The sequence below is a fragment of the Eptesicus fuscus genome, chromosome 12, assembly GCF_027574615.1.
Source record: "Eptesicus fuscus isolate TK198812 chromosome 12, DD_ASM_mEF_20220401, whole genome shotgun sequence".
NCBI classification, from domain to species: Eukaryota; Metazoa; Chordata; class Mammalia; order Chiroptera; family Vespertilionidae; genus Eptesicus; species Eptesicus fuscus.
Genome location: NC_072484.1, coordinates 87,860,642 through 87,876,592, shown reverse-complemented (window position 1 = coordinate 87,876,592; position 15,951 = coordinate 87,860,642). Strand labels below are relative to the sequence as shown.

General features: G+C 37.9%; 1 protein-coding gene across 1 annotated transcript in view; it reads right to left on the bottom strand.

Moving 5' to 3' along the window:
• Positions 1-15,951, bottom strand: part of CCDC178 (coiled-coil domain containing 178) — a 232,156-nt gene that overhangs the window by 78,290 nt on the left and 137,915 nt on the right. The gene's annotated exons all lie outside the window — the stretch shown is intronic.

Sequence of the window (15,951 nt, the reverse complement as noted above, 5' to 3'; positions counted from 1 at the left end):
CTGCTGCTGCTGCTGTTGTTTCACACTGATTTATCAGAGCCTGTCTACCTTTCGTCCCCCCTCTCTTCTGGACTTCCTTCCATGATGCTTTAGGAAGGGCCCCGTCCCGGAAGGCTCCACACAGTCTCCTAGCAACCTTCTTCCCGTTTCCCACCCCTTTGTCCTTTCTCTAAGCCCCACTGCTCAAATAGGTTGAAGACAGTTGGGAGCTTAGAACCCTGCATCCAGAAGTTTCAGAGTGGTGGCACTCCCCAAAAAACACTCAAAACAGAGAGAAGGAAAGAGTAAAAGGCAGGAGCAAGGACTCAGCATTTAGAAGCATCCATAATAGAACAATTAGAGCCATTATTTCTTACTAGTATTATTTAGCTGCATTAAAGGTTAAATCTGCTTCTGTACGCAGTTGAGAACTTTGTAACACACTTATGACTAAGTAAATATATGTCCAATCTAATATGAACCACTTAGAATAGAACTTTTGTAACATTACCTGCTAGCAAATAGGGGCTGACCTCTCATTTTAAATTAGATGTATGAATTCAGCTTAACTGCTGATTCTTTTTATATTTCTAGCGTAGAAATTTTCTCTGACTCCTTCAAAAAATATGGAATTATCAACAACCTTAAGTATTTTCAAACTTGTAATTCCTCTGATGGGAATGTTCTCTAAGCAAAAAGCTTTATTCATTACAACATTATTTATAGTAGCAAAAAGTTTTCAAAATACTTAAATGCAGATTAATCATGATAATGATAATGATGATTAAATAACTAGACATGAAAATAAACACTGTGAAGCAATCAAAAAATGTGATTGCCATTACATCAAACCTTTAGTATAAGTTATTATAAACATACTGTGGTATAAGAATGTGCATAGATAAAATGTAATTCAGCAGAAAATTGCCTGTACAAGTATTTCTGTATTTACACATTTGAAGATTTATTAAGGTCAACAAACATATTTCCCATAAAAGCCTGGTATCCATATTGATCCTTAATGATCAATACTATGCTATGTCATAGCTGTTGTTCAAAAAAGCCAAAATGATCACCTGAGAACCATTTTAAATGTCCTTGTCCTGATTCTGGCACAATAATTTAATGTTAAATTATTTTAAAAATGAAAATATTTACTTGATGGAAACTTCTATCTAGTAAACTTGCCTAAATTCACATAGAGTTATCTTTCAGTAGGAGGACAAAGTATCTATTGTTATTTTTTATTTGGTGCAAATACTTTCAAAAAGATGGTTACAATTCTTTTTGATATCTTAACACTAATATTAAAATCTAATCTTCAAGTGGTTAACTTGGAACTTCAATAAATGTTCTGGAGGCAGAAGAAGGAATCATTCTGAACTTATTTGTTGTTTGATTGAACATAAGCATTATCTCTGATCCCTTCAATATTCTATTTCTCAATTACATTTCTTTCAAGCCTTAGATGGCTACTTTAAACATGGAATTTGAGAGGAATGCTATAAAAGCGGGAGGATTTGCATTAACCTATTGAATGGCACTTAATTGGGGATATATTTGGCATTTTATCCTTTGCTCAACTGTGTAATCTGCAGTTTTACTTTCAAATAAATATACTTTTAATTTATGTATCACACCATTCTTACTGTTTTACATGCCATAATTAGAGTAAATAGCAGGAAACTGAATTGTGGAGTTATGCCAATGAATCTTCAAAACATTTGTGTATCAGTCATGATATTTTACATTACCATTTCCCAGTAACAGGTACATGGAAGGATTTGCCCATTCACCATCTATTCCTGAAAGCCAGTGACCTTCAGTTGTGCAATAAAGTTTCGGCGTTCTTCACTTTAAATAATGGCATTCTGCTGACACTAAAAGTGTTTTTTATGTTTAAATGTGGTTCCACCTCACAACTCTGACTGTTTTAATTTTAACCAACAGTATTATAATGTACAAATGAGACAAAGAGGGAATAATCATTATTGGTAGAAAATGTCCAGCAGAAATAATGCTACCATTATGGAATTGAACATACTATAAAATCCTATATAATAAAGAGGTAATATGCAAATTGACCCTCACATCCTCACAAGATGGCTGCCTACGACCAGGCTGGCAGGGGGGTTAGTGAGGGATGACCAAACAACTGAACAAGCAGGCTGAGTGGGGCCACCAGGCTGGTGGGGAGGGGCTGTGAGGGGCAACCAGGCCAGCAGGGGGGACAGTTGGGGGTGACCAGGCCAGTAGGGGGGGGAGTTGGGGGTGATTAGGCTGGTAGGGGGGGCAGTGAGGGGCAACTAGGCTGGCAGAGGGGGGAAGTTGGGAACGACCAGGTCAGCAGGGGGGGCAGTTAGGAGTGACCAGGCAGGCAAGCAGGTAAGCAATTAGGAGCCAGTGGTCCAGGATTGTGAGAGGGATGTCTGACTGCCAGGATGGGGCCTAAACTGGCAGTCAGACATCCCCCAAGGGGTCCTGGATTGGAGAGGGTGCAGGCTTGGCTGAGGGGACCCCACCCCCATGCACAAATTTCATGCACCAGGCCTCTAGTAATAAAATAATAGCCGTAGAAAATATTTAATACAGGCACAAAAGTTGGGCTGGTGATAAAGGGTGAGAAGAAAGAAGAAACTAGTAAGAGAAGATGATGACTTTTATAGAATTTTCAATTCAAATCTAGATGAATCTGTCTGTATAACCTGTCTATGTATGGTCTTGGCTAAATGTGAACTTAAAAAATAACTTGTTTCTAAAACCATTAAGAAAAACTCTCTGTAGATTAAAATAACTGCACTGTGAGTTGATTTACAATATTATTTCACTCATTCATTTTCATTCCAGTTACTTATTCATAACTTTTCATTGATTAATTACGGTATGATGCGCTCTGAGATATAATTGTAAACCTTAAAAATTTGATGTCTTGTAGGAGAGATTTATATTCAAAAATCACACAAATGTGTAATTATAAAATACACAAAACTTTTTCATTTATTATATTTCTGTATATTTTAAATTCACCCCAAAAGGTCTAAATGAAATGACACCTCAAAGCCAGACTTATTGATATTTATTCTATTCCAATTATCAATGATGATCAAGATGATGCAACATTGGAAGTGTGGCTTGATACAGAGAAGAGACATGGTGAGTATCTGTGAATAGCTTACATGTTGCCTAGGCTGAATGCAGCAGAATGCCTCTGCCCATCGAGACCTGCCGAGGTCCAGCCAGACGCACTGACCCTGGAGGAAGTCTAAGTCCAGTGGAACTGTTTTCTTTTGTAAATTAAGATGGACTGATGGCAAGGAAGATTATAAGAAAAAAACAACTTAATCTAAACATTCTAGACAGATGGTTATAATTAAAAATATTAGCACTGTACACGTATGTGTAGAAGATGTTTCCTTGGCTCCTTTAGGACTGTTCAATTATTACCTGTGACTCCTGCGTTAGATTTTCATAGGTCGACTGTATGACTTTATATTACTAGTAGTGTAAACAATAAAGTGTACCCACATATTTAGTATCCCACAGATGCCCAGCATCATAATAATACTTCATTCCCAGCCCCCATGTTTTAGGGGCATGAGATCCTGCACATATGCTCACCCATGACACCACTGAGGTCATCTATTAAGTCTCCCCAGTCCCCACACACACTTTTGGCACATTTCTGCCAGTTCGGGGCACTGTGTCGATAGTTTTGCATTCAGTGGTGCTTTGATGTTATTAAAGCAGATTCCTAGAATGTGCGGGGGGGGGGGGGTAGATTTTAGGATAAATGAGACATGGCGGCTGCAAGTCCCTTTGTTAGCACCGTCGCTTTGAAAGCGTTCTTTGTGATTCACGGGAATGAGCATAGTGAACACAAATGCTGAAATCCATGCCGATTCCCGAACAGACAGGGAGGAAACATGCAGTTTACTAAGGGCATCGCCTACTGTGTGCGTAGAGGTGCTGTGGTATTGCTGCCCCCTTAAAATCTATACACCAATTACTACAGAAACGAGGGTTCTCCCCAGTGTTCCCAAGGAGCCAGTCTGTGAGGATGATATGTGTCGATACCCTGAAGCCTCAGAGGAGCAAGGAACTGTTTTAACTCTCCCAGGACCCCCTTCTTTGTCTGCGCTGCCATGGAAACCAGTCTCTTGTCCAACATGAGCTGTCCGATAATTAGTCTTGAACATTCTTGATTTTGAAGTGAACAAATCAGTCTTCTGCATCAACATTGTGACATGCCTCAAACTCTCTCTAGGATTGTGTTTGACAAAATCCTCTCTAGTTCGCCAAGTTATTTAAAAAAAACAAAAACTTATTGAGCAACTTATATACACAGAGCACTCCGGGAGACACTGAGAGAGGTCAAACAGCACGTTTAAGACACTGTTGGATGAAAGCGGCCACACTTCAGCTGACCGTTAAACCTGCTGCCAGAATCCAGAGCGAGACTCTCCTTAGCTACCCCACTCCAGTGCGTGGATCCGACTACACACAGGACTCCTTACCTCAGATGCCTGATGGGTTTACACATTTAGCTACTGCCGATTTACTCAAAAACTCACCAATGGACACTATGACATGCCTCTCAGAACTCAGAGAAAGGGTTACTGGGTATTTGCAAACACTTGGTATGAACCCTGTTTGTTCCTGATTATTTCTGCCTCTGTTCCGTGTACATATTTGACCAGGAATTATTGATAACAGCATGAAAAATTACACAATGTCAGGGCCGAAGGAGCTAGCGATCAGATAAGAGAACTGAGGCATTCACAAAGCTAACTACGTCAGAATACATGCTACATGACAGAGGGTGAGGACATATCCAAGTAAGAATTGTAGTTCCACGAGAGATCATTCTAGTGAGAGCGATGAGCACGGGTCCCAGGCAGAGTTCACGTGTGAGCAGATGCTGAAGGTATTTCATGTACCGGCCCTGCGTGTGTTCTTCCAAGGACTATCTGAACTAGAACGCAGAAGCTTGTGAAACAGGTCAGAGCACCCGATTAATGCGGCGGTGGTTCATAAACAAGGAACCATTACCTCCAGGCTGACTGTAGCATTTCTCCTTTAAGAGCTCGATGGCTTTAGGAAACACTATACACATGCCACTTACATTAGCTATTAAATTTGTATCTGATCGTCTCCTTCAATATAATTGTATGCCCCCCCTAAGTATCTAGTATAACTGATTAGAGAAACAATCGATAAGGAGACTAAAATCAGTGTCATGTAACCTACAGTCCCAATAAATTCTTTCCTCCAAGTTAAGATCTCTAACTTAAAAAAAGAAATCTCTAACTTAGCCCTGGCTGGGTGGCTCGGTTGGCTGGAACATCGTCCTGTATACCAAAAAGCTTGCGGGTTCGACTCCAGGTCGGGGTGCATGAGGGAGGCAACCAATTGATGGTTCTCTCTCACATGGATGTTTTGTGTGTGTTTTTTCTCTCTTTCTTTGACTCTCTCTAAAAATCAATAAACACACACACATATCCTCCAGTGAGGATTAAAAATAATATATAGATAAGGTGTCCCAAAAATGTATACATACTCTTTGAATAATTATAAAGGCAGTGTTTATTAAAATACATTTCATTTTCAAAATTAAGCTATCTGCTGTTAAAGTGTGTACACATTTTTGATATACCCTGTACACACAAAATAAATTGTTAAACTACGTATACATTCTAAATGACAGACACTGTAATAATGCCCCTAAATGTATTTATTATTAAGGAAATTTTCAATTTTAATCCTGAGTATGTATTTGAGTTAAATAATGTACCCTCTAATACTGCTTAAGATCAAAAATAAAAAGACATTTGCATATTATTTCCTTTTTAAGGATTCCCATGCATGATCAGAATTTAACTATAGGGTCCACTGGTCAATAGGTTAAAATGCAGTTTTAAGGTCTGCTACTCTTCTCACCATTTCACGTGGCAAACGGAACCATCTCCTCTTCACGTGCACCTCCTGGCTGGAATGGTTTAAGATTTTGAAGGTTTCCTATTTACTCACATTTTAATGATATACATTTCTACTTCACTGGTGGAGAAGGCTGATCAGCCACGGAAAGGTCAGTTAACACTAAATAGACCCTTTCCTTATGTAATTACAAAGAATCGTATCTTGTGCTGATGGCACTGTGCAGGGAGTGGGTGATGCAGAGAATTAATGCGCCGGCTGGCCGGCCCATGGGATAGAGATTCCAACACAATAACCACAACTTATTCTAATTATGCCGCTTTAAAGGTCATCAGCAAAAGGAGTTAAGGAATGATCAACTAACTTTATCGTAAAGTATGAATGTGCTACATAAATGCAGAGACTCTAAGAACTGAGCCTGGGAACTGCATTACAAATGAGGAAAAAATGGACCTAAATGGTTCCAGAATGTATACTGTGGCATGAATTAAGTAAACTCATTGAAAATGAAAATATATGACATTTGTGACTGCCTACTGATATGGTCAGGCAACCCGATATCACCTTATATTTGTAGACACTGCTTAATCTTGAAAATATTTTTTAAGTTTAATGCCAATTTCATTGCAACATTCATGTTATACCAGAATTTAAATATTTCTTTACAAAACCCATCTGTTATAAAATAATGTATGCTGATTATATTACACACAAATACTAGAGAGTCCATGAAGTAGAAAATCAAAGCCCTTCTTGACAATGGCAGCCATTTTTATGTCCCAGAGAGAGTATTAACAATTTGATGGAGGACTCTAAGGAATAGAAATTTTAAAAACTGGAGGCCAGAAAAGTCAGATTGTTGTTCACTCCACATAGGTAGAGAGCAGTATGAAGGCTGGACACAGTCTTCACATCAGTCTAATACCCTTTCTGGGAGCATAGCACTTCCTAATCTTGGATGTGAATTAGAGTTTAAGACTTCAGACTGATTTTATGAATGCTCTAATTTCTAAATATTCTATACTAGTAAACTAGTATACTATACTTTCAAATAAATTGGATGCTCAGAGAGAAAAATGTTCTTTGAGTTAAAAAAAAAACAAGTCCCAGTGTGTTTTCCTTGGGATGAAGAGCCAGGAGACATTGGGCCTACTGTCACAGAGGTGCCAGATATAAGGACAGGAAGTAATTTTCAGTCTAATAAAATATCCCATGCATAGAATTATTATTCATGCCTCCCTCTTTTGGCTCCTTTCAGTGAGATATGAGTCAGATATTTCTCTTTCTAAGAAATCAAGATCACAGGCATCTGTAATCACCTGATGTTGTTTTTCACATTAGGGCACCAACCAAACCTTATAAAGTAGCTCAAGTAGAAATAGGATTTAAAATACCTAAAGCAGAGGACATAGGAATGGCCAACAGACACATGAAAAGAGGCTCAACTTCACTACCACCAGGGAGATGCAAATCAAAACCACCACGAGACATCGCCTCACACCTGCCAGAAAGGCTTTTATGAAAAAGACAAGAGATAACAAGTGCTGTTGAGGATGTGAAGGGAAAGGAACCTCACCACTGTGGGAGGGACTGTAAACTGGCGCAGCCTCTACGGGAAACAGTATGGGGTTCCTCAAGAAACAAAACTAAACATAGGACTTCCCTGGACTCAGACATTCTCTTTCTGGGTATCTATCCAAAGGGGAAAAACACACACACTAACCCAGAAAGACACATGCGCCTGTAATTCACTGCAGCATTATTTACAATTGCCACGACATGAAAGCAACCTAAGTGTCCATCTGCAGATGTTGGATCATGAAGAGTGGTTCACATTTACCATGGAATATTACTCAGCCATCAGAAGTGAAATCTTGAACAGATGGATCTAGAGGGCAAAATACTAAGTGAACTAAGTCAGACAGAGAAAGACAAATACCGTAAGATTTCACTTTTCTGTGGAATCTAAAAAATAATACAATGAACAAACAAAACAGGAACAAATTCATAGATACAGAGAACAAAGTGATGGTTGCCAGAGGGGTGGGATGGGGGGGTGGTGAGCAGAAAAGGGAAAGGAGAATAAAAAACAAACTTTCAAAAAAAAGTATGTAAAATAAGTCATGAGGATGTAATTTACAACATAGGGAATAGAGTCAGAAACATCCTAATAACTATGTACGTGATAGTTAGTTATTAGACATTATGGTGATTACTTTGTAAGGTGTATAAATGTTGAATCACTATGTTGTACACCTGAAACTAATACAATCCTGTATGTCAACTATAATTAAAAATACATTTAAAATAGAATAAAATACCTAAGGCCATTTTCTATAGATACTGATCTTGAGATGCATCTACTCCTCCAAATAACTTAATCCCAATATGAAAAAATAATATTCTAGAAGCTGGGATCATCCAAGTTTGCTGCCTATTTTATACTGGGAATATGTATTAATATGTGGTGAGAAGTGTAAGTATTAATATTTCCAACTTTTCTTGGAAAACAGGCACTAGGTAAGCCTCAATGGTGTAATACCGTACGATGCATATCTCTGTCACTGCAATCAGCATGATGTATTAGTCTTCATGTTTTATTATCATTAATATAATACCTGCAATATTCATTTCCACCTTTTGTGACCTTTGTGTCTTATTAATATTTTTGCCCCTGTGTGTGGTACAAAGTCGCCTCTCAGTAACTATTATTGAACAAATGAGTAGGTGAGTGAAACTGTACAATATTCATGCCGGTTGAACGCAGAGCTACCTCCACAGAGAAAATGGATGCATTGAACAGTGATGATTTTTATTATCTCCTTCTGAAGGGGTGTTCATAAATGAGTGGACATTTCAGAGTATTACACAGGGATGGCGTTTTATAGGGTTTTGTTTATTCTGTAGAGAAACATTTCACAATTACAGGAATTTACCCATTTACATGTTTACTGAGGAAAATAATAAGGTTTCCAGTTCTTTACATCCTGGTTTGTAAAAGCATTTTACTGTGTCATCTCTCTGTGAGGTATTCCAGTTTACTTGTGGGCTCTCCTTGGAAGACTAACAGAAATCTAAGCTACCTGCTTTGCTGCCTTTGTACACTTTGCTAAGCTGCGTTCTCACAACTCGGGAGATTAAAATTTAAAAAAAATGGTAAGACAGTCTCACATGAAATAACTAGTTGATTTTTAAAAATTACAGAGGCTCTTCAGGGTTGCAGATGGATATGAATACTTTAAGAAAAAGGAAAGTATGTAAGGATACAAAAGCAGCATTCAAATAGTCTTAGCCCAGAAATTTTCGAACAAAGCAATATACATTCCCTGCCTATTTCAGTGACTTAAATATGAAGACGTGATACATGCTTTAAATAGAAACAGCACTTTATACACCACTCTCTTCAGATGAGAACGGCAATGTTACTCAGTGTCCTAGGATTCAGCCTTTCTTTGAGCCAGGTTTCATTCCCTACCTCCTGTGCCCTGGCCAATGTCAGACCAATTTTTCTTCCTCCTGAAAGTTTCTTCTATTTTTGTCCAAAAAAAAAAAAGAAAGAAAGAAAGAAAGAAAGAAAGAAAGAAAGAAAGAAAGAAAGAAAGAAAGAAAGAAAGAAAGAAAGAAAGAAAGAAAGAAAGAAAGAAATAAAGAGGAAGAAAAGAAGGGAGGCTGAGCCTCTGGAATCAAATACTACATCCACTCCAGAAACTTCAGTGTTGTGAAATGTCTACCTTCCTTTGACCTCAGAGTAACATTTGGCCCAAGGACAGCCGTCATGTGGAATCCTGTTCAGATGCTGTTAGGTGTGGAAATTTGGACCCACTTAAAAGGAGACACTCCATGAGCTTGATTTTGAATAAGATAAAATTCATGGAAGCTATCTGAAGTCCACGTAGGCCATCCATTCCTCCAGACCCTTCTGATCCAGTTAGCCCCTCAGAAGGCATGTCCTTGGGGCTTCTCGTGGCTAACCATTGGCGCTCCAGTCCCGGAAACCTGCGAGTATGCTCCTCTTCATGGCAAAGGGGGCCTTGCGACGTGACTAAGGACACGGATCTTGAGATGAAGAGATTTTTCTGATCATCTAGTTGGGATTACCTAATCACGTGGATTCTTGAAAGTGAAGAATCTTCCCAGGCTGAAGTTCAGAGGAAGAAAGGAAGCAGCAGAAGAAAACTGAAGCACAAGACCCATTTCCTCTTCTCCCTTTGGAGACTGACGGAGGAGGCTGCAAGCCAAGGAATGCCGATGGTCTCTGGAAGGTGGAAAGAGCCCTCAGCTACCAGCCGGCATGTAAACAGGAACCTGACTCTCACCACAAATCAGAGCGAGCAAGGAAGCGGACACCTTCCTCAAGTCTCCAAAAAGGAACGCAGCCCTCCCAACAACTTGATTTGAACCCAGGGAGACTCACGTGACTTCTGACATTCAGAGCTGGGCTCTAATAACTTAGTGCTATTATAGGCCTCTAAGTTTGCAGTAATTTATTATGGTAGCAATATAAAACTACTAAGGTGATCCAGGTATTGTGCTAGCTGGTAGATTTAGGAAAATTAATAAAATGTTTCATAAAAACTAACAGTTTAATGGTGGAAAATCAAGCATTACAGCTTCTTTGCAACAAGTTCATTAATAAGCGAATTAAAAAAAACTTCAATAACTCATTCATTTTGTATGAAACATTTGTTTTCTGTTAGTATGTGAAGTAACTTGTAGCATATCAATAAACAATGAAAAATCAATTTGAACATGATACGGACTATGCCATGAGCCTCTAACTAAATCACTGCTTATGTTAACAGTGATAGATAAACTATCATCTCTAATTCGAAATACATTTTTCATCCACTTGACTGTTCATTGAATATATTTTATAGTGCTAAAATTAAAATTAGTGAAAAATTCTAAGTAAAACTTTCTCCAGTTAATAATAATTAACTTGTCTGCTGATTAGCTGACCATGCAAATGTTTTTACAAAAGTGCTTGCATGTTTTGAAAAATTGTTTGAATTAGTAAAAATTTAACATCTAGTTTTTTAAAAAACAACCCAACCACCAGAAAACCCTTCTATTAGAGACATTATTTCTTCTAGGGAAATTATCCAAGACAAAAACAAATCAGCAAATCAATCACCCCTGCCTGCTCTCAAGGTCTTGTTTTTCCTTTCCTGCTGCTGTTCTGGGCGTATTTCTGCACGCTTGCTTTTGAGCTGTCAGCTGGTGTGCTTGTAGCACAGTAATGTATTTGTTCTTCGTTAAAGTCGTAGCCGGGTCCAGCCTGCCCCCTCTTTCCAAGTCAGATGTAGTTACTACAAGTAAGATTCAAGTATGGTGACTGATGCAAAACCCAAAGTATATGGGACAGGCTAAGAAATTGTTGGGAGAACTATTCTTTAAACTTTCAGAAATAGTAACGGGCTATTACAAATGTACTTATAAACAGATTGCTGGGTTTCTGAGATAATCATACAGCTTTATGTCTATCTACATAATGCAAGAGAATAAACTTGTCAAAACTGCTCTTTTAATCCAGAATATACTAGTATATTCAGTACTCACCTTATTCTGTTTTATAAAGAAATGCAAAAATTTTGCAATTTGTATATATCATTTATAAAAGATTGCTATGTGTAATTATAAGAACTGATAATTTTTTAATAACTAAATAGCCTTACAAAACCACCACCTAGATAAAAATATGGAAACAAATCACCCAGGAGCTTCCCTCATGTCCATTTGCTGTCAGTGACAAATCACACTCCCAACACACAGGTTTGTTGGTCCTGATCTTCATATAATTACAACCCCACAGTATTCTCTTTTTTGAAAAAAAAGTTTCAAATACAGTTGACTTACAATATTATATTTAGTTTCAGTTACACGCGTAGTGAATAGACATTTATATAACATGTGAAATTTTTGGTAGCTATACTAGTATACCTAAGTATTTGATGTTTAGTTATTCATTTATAAATAGTATCCATTTTAATATTTTCTTTTCTTTTTTTTAAATATCTTTTTATTGATTTCAGAGAGAGGAAGGGAAAGGGAGAGAGGGATAGAAACATCAGTGATGAGAGAGAGTCATTATTCAGCTGCCTCCTGCACAACCCACACTGGGGATTGAGCCTGCAACTCAGGCATGTGCCCTGACCAAGAATCGAACCACTGTGACTTCCCAGTTCATAAGTTGATGCTCAGCCATCTTTCATCATGTTAAATGAATTATTTTTATATTTCTAGTTTGCTGAGAATTATCATGAATTGCTTTTCCATTTCACAAACTATTTTTATTTTCTTTTTAAATTTCTATATCTATTGAGACTAAAATTTGATCATTATCTTCCTTCCTTTGTTAATGTGATAGATTGTTAAATTTCTTAAGGCTAAAAATTGTTTGCTTTGATTTTGGGCAAGTTAAACATCCCCCTAACCATTTTTTTTTTTTGCATGGTTTGATAGCCCATTTCTTTTTATTGATGAATACTATTCCATTGTACTAGTATGTACATACCACAGTTTATTTTTTATTTATAACTAGAGGCTCAATGCACGAAATTCGTGCAAAGGGCTCGGCCCTCGCAGCCACGGTGGCTTGCCTCAGCCCGCACAGCACCAGCTTCGTCTGGAAGGACATCCGGAAGGTCGTTCGACTGTCTAGTCTAACTAGTATATTACACTTTTATTATTATAGTTAGTTTTAGGGCTATAGTAGATTTATTCAGTGCGATACCCTTTTTTTAAATTTATCTTTGTTGAAAGTATTATAAATGTCCACTTTTGTTTTTCCCCCTATTGATCCCCTCCTTCCTACTCCTACCTCTTCCCAAGCCTTACCAATTTTGCATGTTACTAGTTACCTTTTCTCAGTCTATTTATAATAAGGAAAAAGCAACCATTTATTTAAACACAATCAATACAAGATATAAGAGGAATAACAGGTATCAAATTTATTATGTACTAGGTGTGTAATACTATTACCCTCTGTTCATGAGAATAAAATTTGCCCCAACGACCTAAATGATGGTTATAAAAATAAAATAACAAAGTGTAAGTGAAAATCCATAGTAAACTATAGAGATTACTAATATGAAATTCAAATAATAATTATTATAGTCCATCGTAGCTCTATTTAATAATAATGAAATATGTAACTTGAATTTTCTTCCCTAGTGCTTATATTTTTCTTGAACATGAAAGTAGGGTTTGTCTGTTGATTTTCTTCCCCCCAACTTTTCACATTGCCAAAACTGACAAATGAGAAGGTTTCAGTGAGTCTCTACCAAACTGTTGTAATAAAGATAAAGTATTTATCCTGCTTTCATAAATTCGTAAATGATATATCACAATTTAAGGTGGATAATAAGCTTCACTTTTATATTTTGGTAGAAGTATATTGTAATTTTTCATAGCTTTAGTATAAATGTAGTTTTCTAAAATGAACTCTCTAGCCTAAAACCACTCAGATCCGTACTAGCACAATCTCACTTTCTCTCCAGTTTCCCATACAGGAAAAATGGATCGGCAACCAAATTCTTTGCTCACTTGGTTAGACAAGTCCATATATTAATTTTCTTCTTATATCCAACCTTCGTGCTAAGAAAAAAGAATTAATGAAAAAAATTAAAAAAAGAAGATAGATGATCATGTGCATTCAATCCTGCTAATTATATTCAAAAGTTAGATTTACTCTGGAAAAATTAGTTTTGGAGTTTTCTTTCTCCTTAATTTTCCAGCTAGATACCGTATTCATTTATTAGACAGCTGGGTGATGGAATTTTGGGATAGATTATGTTTTCCTAAATGATAAAGTGAAGAACTCAGCACTGGAAGAGAATACAAAGGCAGAGCCACACTGTCTATGGCAGGCTTCACTCCGTCCACTTTCTGTTTTTAAATATATTTTTATTGATTTCAGAGAGGAAGGGAGAGGGAGAGAGACAGAAACATCAATGATGAGCGAGAATCACTGATTGGCTGCCTCCTGCACGCCCCACACTGGGGACCGAGCCGGCAACCCAGGCATGTGCCCTGACAGGGAACTGAACCATGACCTCCTGGTTCACAGGTCGACATTCAACCACTGAACCACTCTGTTCACTTTCATATCCAGTCAGCTTTAATGTTGGGTCATCACACCAAACATCTTCCCTGTTCTTATCTCTCCATTTGTTTTTGGTGAATATTCTGTACCCCCGCATGCGTCCTTACGGCCAGAAAATGGTGGGGGAACGCCAGCATTTTCCACAGAGGGAAGACATAAATGTCAAAGGAAACCCACGCTGATGAGAAGACACACCTATAAATGAAACTGGGCCTAAGATGACTATGACAAACACTTGTGATTTCTGTTCATATAAACCAAACATATTTTAAACAATTAATTTTTACAAAAATAAGGCCACGGTCTTTGATGAGAGATTTCTCTTTATAAGGAAATTTTGTAAAGCGCAACTTTACCTAAGCATTTCTTTTTAATTCCCCCTGGAATCCTACCTAATAATAGACAAATATGCAAATTGACCAAACCTTTGCTACACCCAAGCCACGCCCACAGCCAAGCCACGCCCACCAACCAATCAGGATGAGTATGCAAATTACCCCAACCAAGATGGCGGCTAATTTGCATATCAGGACAGCGTAGAAAGAAGCCAAGAGCTGCAGAAGGTAGCAAAGCTTTGGAAAAGCAAGCAAGCCGGGGGGAGGAGAAGGGAGGAACAGAGGTGGGGCCTGAGGAGAAGGAAGGAGAGCAGGCGGGCTGGTGGAGAAGAGAGAAAAGCAGGCGGGCTGGCTGAGAAGGCAGGGCGGGGGAGAAGGGAGGAACCCAGGTGGGGCCAGGGAGAAGGGAGAAAAGCAGGCGGGCTGGCGGAGAAGGCGGAGTGGGGGAGAAGGGAGGAGAGCAGGCGGGGCGGGGTAGAGTGCAGCAGGAAACCCTACTGCAGGATTTTTCCTGCAACGGGAACGCTAGTATCAAATAAAAGAAACCACACACTCAACAATATTAAAAGTCTGCTGCTGGGGAAACCACGACGAATTAAATTATAACTTAGTTTTCCTGAACATTAAAACTTTAAAAAATTATTTTATACTCTTGTGCACATTTAATTATTTTGTGCAAATTGTTTGTTAAAAAAAAAAAAAAACTACTGGTATGTTTCAGAGCATTTCTTGTGTTGGCCTTTGACCTTGTTAGAAACAGACTTAGTGACTTGTCATGGCATGACATTCCTTAAGTGACTTTAGAATAAGCTGGGGCAAAAATCCTAAATAAATAAGAACTCTAAAATTAATAAGAAAATCATTTGTGAGGATATTAGCTGTCTTAAAATGATCACACCTACCTAGCAGATCTTACTCAGATGAAATTCATTACCTTGAAATTTAACATCTTGGCAAAGTCTTCAACACTAATTAAAGTAATAGCAATGGAAGAGCATCCCCAATTACTCTGTTTAGGATAAAATTACAAGGACTATAAATCTCCAAGCTTCAGGGCATAAACTGATCACCAGCTGGGGTGAAAAAGAAATGTCTACCTATTGTGTAGTTTTGCAAAATTAGGTACATTATATGTTCTACTCCCGCAGAAACATCTGGTACAGGCTACTATTTGAGAGGCTTCTGGACTGAACCCACGGACACTCCTCGGCTATGTTATAGAAATTACGTGGTTGCATATATATATATATATATATATATATATATATATATACACACACACACACACACATATATATATATATATATGTATATATGTATATATGTATATAAAACTTAAAATTGCTAAAGGAATGATGAATTCTTAATCTTAATATTATTGCTTCAAATTCTTCCCAAGGTCATTACAGATGTCAGATAGAACATCAGAAATTCAAAAGAATTGGTGTTAGTCCCTTTGTCATAAAACAGAGCCAACATGACTACAGACAATATGTGGTACTTTCCACAGGGAACATAAAAATAAATTAATGAAATGCCCATGGACTTGGACCTATTATGGGAGATGGAATGAGCGCAGTAAGTGATGTCCTACAACAG